Below are 8033 nucleotides of genomic sequence, written 5' to 3'. Positions count from 1 at the left end.
TGTCAAGCACATAGGCAAAATAAACTTCACACCCTTTTCTCACATATTTCTGATCTAGCATAGAAGAAATCACTGCTAGTAAACCATACAATTTAGTAGATTCAATCTAAATGACTTCATCATTCTGCCTCTGTAGATCAATGGTCTTTCTTTTACAGTTCACATCAGCATCATGTAAAGTCAGCCAATCCATACCCAGAATTAAGTCGAACTATAAATAGCAGTAACATCAAATCAGCCGGAAAGCACAGATCTTGAACCATTAAAGGATAGTTCTTACACACCTCATCAACCATAACACACCGACCTAAGTGGTTTAACACTCTAATCACAAACTCAGTAGATTCAACAGGCAAAGTCTTGCTGAATACTAATGTCTCACATACATAAGAATGAGTAGAACCAGGATCAATCAATGCAATTACATTAGTATCATAAAGAGTAAATATACCAGTAATAACATCTGGGGATGAAGCCTGATACATGATATTCATGATAGGTTTTAAAAATTTATAATTAATCGCTCTTGAAACAAACTATTATCAAGGTGAATGCAAGTGTACCTATAGAATAGTAGTATAGCTTTAGCAAGACTGGATTGTCGAACCCAAAGAAACCAAGAGTACTAGTAATTACTTTCTTTTTATTATCTAGTCTAAAAATTAAGGGATTTGTTTACCTAAACTAATTAATTAAACTAAGGGTGCACTGAGAGAAAATTGAGGAAAAGATTTTCAAAAAACTCGATTGATGAAGACAATACCCAAGGAAAAATCAACCTAGACTTCACTTGTTATTTGACTCTGAATCAGACGATTTATTCATTTGACTTGATCCGTAGAAATCCCTAAGTTATATTATTTTCTCTCTCGAGACTAATAACGTATAACCCTAGGTTGATTAATTGAAATCTCTTTCTAACTAACACCCTAGTGTTGCATTAACTCGATCTATGGATTCCCTTATTAGGTTTCACCCTAATCCGGCAAAATATTGTCACCCTATCTCTAGTCATGTGTAACGCCCTGAATTTGGGCCTAGAAGTTTTGGGCCTTGAGCATGGGAGCAGTTGAAGGTAGCTTATAATATTTTGTTGTGCATGTAAATTTCGTTAATGAAGGCTTGTTTTAGTGGTTAAGTGTGCTGAGAAGTGTTGGAGGAGTCCTGGGTTCAAACCTGGACTCTAGCAAAAATTTTGGTTAAGGTGAATCAAATCCTGGGTGTAGTAGGTAGGCCTTAAGAATATTGTTGGAGAAATTGTGCCACAAAAAAACCCTTGTGGTCTAGTGGCAAAGTAGCGCCACATAAGAGGCAAGAAGGTGGTGTCATAGAGTTGGCAAGGAGGTCCAGGATTCAAAACTCATGGCAATCAAAGAGCATTTATTTTGCTAACAGGGGGAGGCAAGAGTTGGTGTTGAATTTAAACTCTGATGATAGAGGGATCCCACATCGGGAAGCTAACATAAGAGTGGATAAGAAGCTGGCTTTAAATAGAGAGAACCATGAGGAGACTAAAGGTACCTTTCTCGGCTAATCCCTTTCGCTCTATGGCATACTCGTTTGGGTTGGGCGTCGGGTAAGAGTGCTCGGAGCGCGGATTAACTCCAGTCTCCTATCAGGTGTGTATTTCTCACTACTCTAGCTGTAGGATGGCTACTTCGGGCCGCGATGGGCCGAAAGGGGCCATGTTGCCCAATGGGCCTACGGGCCCAATTAGATAAGTTGTTTGACTGTGTAGTAAATATTAGACTAGGCTAGGTGAATCTCATATCTATGGCTAGATTTTGGCTAAAAGGGCCATACGAGCGTGTGGGCCCATTTGGCCTGAGAATGGGCTTTAGGCCCATTCTTATTGTTATCCCTATTTAGAATACTTTAGCTTACCAAATTACTGAAATCCCTCGACTTGTAAAATTACCAAAGTACCCCCGCTTTACAGAGTTACCATTTTACCCTCGATTTACAAAATGATTTAAATACCCCTGAAGGTAGAACTATTGAAATACCCATGTAGGGAAAATTACTGAAATACCCCTATAGGGTAGAATTATTTAAATACCACTGTAGGGTAGAATTACTAAAATACCCCTGTAGGGTAGAATTATTGAAATACCCCTGTAGGGTAGAATTACCAAAATACCCCTGTAGGGTAGAATTACTGAAATTCCCCTGTAGGGTAGAATTATTGAAATACCCCTATAGGGTAGAATTACTGAAATACCCTTGTAGGGTAGAATAACTGAATTACCCTTGTAGGGTAGAAATACCGAAATACCCCTATAGGGTAGAATTACTGAAATACCCTTGTAGGGTAGAATTATTGAAATACCCTTGTAGGGTAGAATTACTGAAATACCCCTGTAGGGTAGAAATCTTAGAAATACCCCTGTGGGGTAGAAATTAGAAATACCTTTGTAGGTAGAAATAGAAATAACCACAGTGGGATGTAATTCATGAAATACCCTTGCAGGATAGAATTACCGAAATACCCTTGTAGGGTAGAATTACAGAAATACCCCTGTAGGGTAGAATTACTGAATTACCCCTGTAGGGTAGAATTACTGAAATACCCCTATAGGGTAGAATTACCAAAATACCCCTGTAGGGTAGAATTACCGAAATACCCCTGTAGGGTAGAATTACTTAATTACCCCTGTAGGGTAGAATTACTGAAATACCCCTATAGGGTAGAATTACCGAAATACCCTCGTGGGGTAAAATTACCCTTTTGCCCCTAGGGTGTTAAATGACTGTTTTGCCCTTATGGGCAAATGAATGACTTGGATTGTGTGGTTGACGGATTGGATTGTGAATATATGTTGGTGATGTGAATGACTTGACTGTGATTGTTTGATTCAAATATGGGCATGACATTCTACATACATGACATGTTGCATGGGCTGGGATTTCGTACGGAGGAAGATCTAATCTGTTAAGGTCACACGGGTAGCCCGAGGCGACTGTGGACCGATCGATGGCTGAGTGTCGATCATGTTTCCGAAGGCTGTGTGCTGTTATTATGGGCTTCGTACCGATTATAGACTCGTTATCGATGGCTTTGTGCCAACCTAAATATGGCTTCGTGCCATCTTGACTATGGCTTCGTGCCAAATGTATTTACCTGTGGCTGTGTGCCTAACATAGAATTACCGAAATACCCCTGTAGGGTAGAATTACCGAAATACCCCTGTAGGGTAGAATTACTGAATTACCCCTGTAGGGTAGAATTACTGAAATACCCCTATAGGGTAGAATTATCGAAATACCCTCGTGGGGTAAAATTACCCTTTTTCCTCTAGGGTGTTAAATGACTGTTTTGCCCTTATGGGAAAATGAATGACTTGGATTGTGTGGTTGACGGATTTGATTGTGAATATATGTCGGTGATGTGAATGACTTGACTGTGATTGTTTGATTCAAATATGGGCATGACATTCTGCATACATGACATGTTGCATGGGCTGGGATTTCGTATGGAGGAAGATCTAATCTGTTAAGGTCACACGGGTAGCCCGAGCTGACTGTGGACCGATCGATGGCTGAGTGCCGATCATGTTTCCGAAGGCTGTGTGCTGTTATTATGGGCTTCGTGCCGATTATAGATTCGTTATCGATGGCTTTGTGCCAACCTAAATATACCTTTGTGCCATCTTGACTATGGCTTCGTGCCAAATGTATTTACCTGTGGCTGTGTGCCTAACATATTTGTTGATGACTCTGTGTCGATCATATTTACCGAAGGCTGTGTGCCAGTTATATTACTGTCACTGATGGCTATATGGTGAAGTTATTACAGTTATCGATGGCTTTGTGGTACGTATTCTGTTAAGTGGCTTTGCCACATTATCTGTTTCTGGTGGCTATGCCACAAATATCTGTTCTGGTGGCTCTGTAATACCCCGTACCTGAGACCGTCGCCGGAGTCGGACACGAGGGGTTAACGGGCTTAATCCACTTACTTGCACAGTTAATTTTAAAAATTTCCAGACAGCCGGCTAATTATGTCACTGTCACCTTAATAATCATATCTTGAGTTCCACAACTTGAAAATCAGTTTCGTAATTTTTCCCTGAAATTAGACTCATATTTCCATCTACATATTTGTTTCTAGAATTTTTGGTCAGGCCAATTAGTACAGTTTATTAGTTAAAGTCTCCCATGTGACAAGGGTCGACTACACTGACCTTCGCGCGTTACAACTTGAATATCTCTCTGTAAAGGGCTTCAATACTGATGTCGTTTGTTTCTACAGAAACTAGACTCAAAGAGGAATCTATACATATATGGCATGACTCCAAATTATCCCTGGTTAATTTACAATGAATTTCCAAAGTCGGAACAGGGGATCCAGAAACCGTTCTGGCCCTGTCTCACGAAAACCTAAATATCTCTTAACATACAACTCATATGACCGTTTCGTTTCTTCCATATGAAAGTAGATTCATAAAGGTTCATTTACATAATTTATTCACTAATTTATTCCATTCCTGCTATTTTTAGTGATTTTTCACATCCACACCACTGCTGCTAACAGCATCTGCCTTTAAGGTAGACTTTACCTATTTCATAATTTCCATGATTCAATTGACCCTTTTTGCATACATAGCACAAAGTGTGATCATGATTAACTATTCCAATGGCTAATTGTTTCAAAACGATTCCATACCTCATAATGATCAACATACAAACGATTATAGTACTATGCTAAAAACGTATATAAGCCATTTTCGCATGGCTATCCAAGTTTACACAAAACCGAAAGGTACATGACCTACAACAAAAGGGTAGTCCTATACATGCCATTTCAAAGTTCAACCAAAATTTGTACCAAAAAGGGGGCTTTGATAGTGTGGATGACTTTGACTTCAATGATCCCGAATCCGATAGCTAACGAGCAAAATCTATAAAACAAAGAGCCAAAGCAACGGGGTAAGCATTTTAATGCTTAGTAAGTCTCAAGTAATGAAATCAGCTTTGACTAAAGTATTACATTCACATAGCTAAATGAATCACTTTAGTAATACACATTCTCATAATCATATACACACACAAGGTATCAACCTATCTAAGAGCCAAAAGTTCGTTAGTCGATCGAACGAACACTATTTCAAACGAATCGACTTTTCCGATGCACATGTAAACATACCTTATCGTATGGGTTTTTCGGCGTATTAATTGAATTTATTATCGCACCAAAGCGCTCACCTTCAAACCGAGCTTCTTGAATTTAGCGGATATAACCACAAGCACAATTGCCTTGGTCTTAACGGATTTGGTATCTTGCACAAATGCCTTGGGCCTTAGCAGGATATAACAACTCGCATGAATGCCTTGGTCTTAGCCGGATATAATCACTAGCATAAATGCCTTGGGACTTAGCCAGATATGATTCAAATGCTCATGTACACATATATCAATAATCACGACACATCCATATTTCATTTTCGTTACTAAGGTTCAAACACAAAATATTTATCAAACCTTTCCAATTTGGCTCAATAGCCACACACAAAGAGCATGATTTCAATTAACTTTATAACTTAGTCCCTCGCACATTCGGCTGTCCACCATAATATGACAAATCATTTCAATATAATTCAAGTAGGGTCATTACTCGAAGACTTACCTCGGACGTGGTCGAGCGATTTATTGCTACTCGACTACCTTTTCCTTCCCTTTATCGGATTTAGCTCCCTTTGCTCTTGAGCTTAATTTAACAAATAAATTGATTTAATCATTTGAGCATCAAAGAGGAATTCAAGGTACTTAGCTAATATATATACTCATTAGGCATCAAAGTCACATATGTACGAAATCATGAATCGAACTCAACACATTAGTTAATATTCCTCTTAGCCGAATTTTCTAAGCTAAGAATAGGCATCAATATGCTTGCCTCTAACCGAATGCATGCACACCAATTCCCCTCATGTGGCCGAATATGCATGTCCATGTTGAGGCCAATTATACACTTAATACCACACAAAAACAGCATACATTTTACTAACTAACGCATTCCATATTGTAACTCAATACACATCAATCATTTACTTCATAACTGAAACACCATCATATGTAATTATATGCCTTGAGATAGTATATATGTCATACCAATACATCATGTGCAAACATATATATATATATACATGCAAGAGCCGAATCATAAGGCTGATTATGACTATCTCATATATCTTCATTATGGCCGAATGCTCCTTCTACACCATTTACCTTCACAAAGCATGAATTTCATCATCCAACTTACAAGCTTACAATGTCATGAAGTTTAACCTCATAGTATCTATCAAACTCTCACTCAAAATTGCTAAAAATAATATTTAATAATCATCAATCCACCATCACATGCACCATTGCAAAGCTTCACTTTTAGCATGCAAATGATATCAACACAATCTCACCTTAGCCGAATATCATCTCCATGACATAGTAAGGATTTGAACCATGGCTAGTTAGAACTCAAGCTAACTACTAAAATATACATGAATCTCATGGAAAAACATCAAACTTACCTTAATAGTGACCTAGGATAGCTGAATGCTTCACTCCCTTCTTCCCTTTTTCCTTCAATTTTCGGCCAAAAGATGTTCAAGGACGAACACACACATTTCTTTTTCTTCTTTGTATTTTCTTCCTAGTTTTGGCTCAAAGAAAGGATGAACAAATTTTTTTTTCTTTCTTTTCCTTCAACTCACGGCAATGGGGGGAATTACTCCTTTTCTCCCTTTTTTTTTTTCAATTCTTTATTCCTCACCTTAGTTTAATTTTTCCTCCCATATTGCACCAACAAAACATGTCTATGACATGTTTTGCCCATCCTCCTTGTCATGGCCGCCACCACTTATAAAAGGGGGTATTTGACATGCAAGACCATTGTTTTGCATGCATGCTTTAATTAGTCATCACACATTTCCTATCCTACTTTCAAAGTTCACTACTAGGTCCTTTTAGTGAAATTCACATTTATGACCCTAAATCAAATCATCAAAATGTCACACACAAATTAACACATATCATAGGCATCCAAAATGAATATTAAATTATTTTATGCCTCGGTTTTGTGGTCCCGAAACCACTTCCCGACTAGGGTCAATTTTGGGTGTCACAACTCTCCCCACTTAAGAAATTTTCGTCCCGAAAATCTTACCGTAAATAGGTTTGGGTAACGCTCTTTCATAGAGTTCTCGGGTTCCCAAGTAGCTTCTTCCATCCGTGTTTGAGCCATAACACTTTTACTAATGGAACCCTTTTGTTTCGCAACTCCTTCACTTCACGAGCTAGGATACGAATCGGTTCTTCTTCATAACTCATATCGGCTTGAATTTTAACCTCGATGGACTAATTACGTGCGACGGATCGGATCTATAGCGTCGAAGCATCGAAACATGAAAGACATCGTGAATCCTTTCAAGTTCGGGGCAAAATCAAGCGATACGAAGCTGGACCGACTTCGTTCAGATATCTCATATGGCCCGATGAACCTCGGACTCGGTTTGCCCTTACGCCCAAATCGAGTATCTTTTCCAAGGTGAAACTTTAAGAAACACTTTATCTCCCACGATACTCAATGTCTTTTCGTTTGAGATCCACGTCGACTTCGACGATCGGAGGCTATCTTGATTTTCACGGATTACTTTTACTTTACATTCAGCATCTTTAATCAAATCAACTCGAAAATTTTACTTTCACAGAGATCGGTCCAAAACAATGGTGTACGGCATTTACGACCGTACAAAGCCTCATAAGGTGCCATCTTAATACTTGATTGAAAACTATTGTTGTGGCGAATTCAATCAAAGGTAAATCTGTTCCCATGAACCCTCGAACTCGAGGATGCAACATCTCAACATATCCTCAAGTATCTGAATTATCCGCTCGAATTGACCATCGGTTTGGGTAAATGCAACTTGGTGCCCAAGGCTTCTTGCAATTTCTTCCAAAATCGCGAGGTGAATCTCGGATCTCTATCCGATACAATAGAAATAGGTACCCCGTGTAATCTCACGGTGATAAAGTGA

The sequence above is a fragment of the Gossypium arboreum genome, chromosome 11 (assembly GCF_025698485.1).
Source record: "Gossypium arboreum isolate Shixiya-1 chromosome 11, ASM2569848v2, whole genome shotgun sequence".
In the NCBI taxonomy this organism is placed as follows: Eukaryota; Viridiplantae; Streptophyta; class Magnoliopsida; order Malvales; family Malvaceae; genus Gossypium; species Gossypium arboreum.
Note: the sequence above shows the minus strand (reverse complement) of the source record.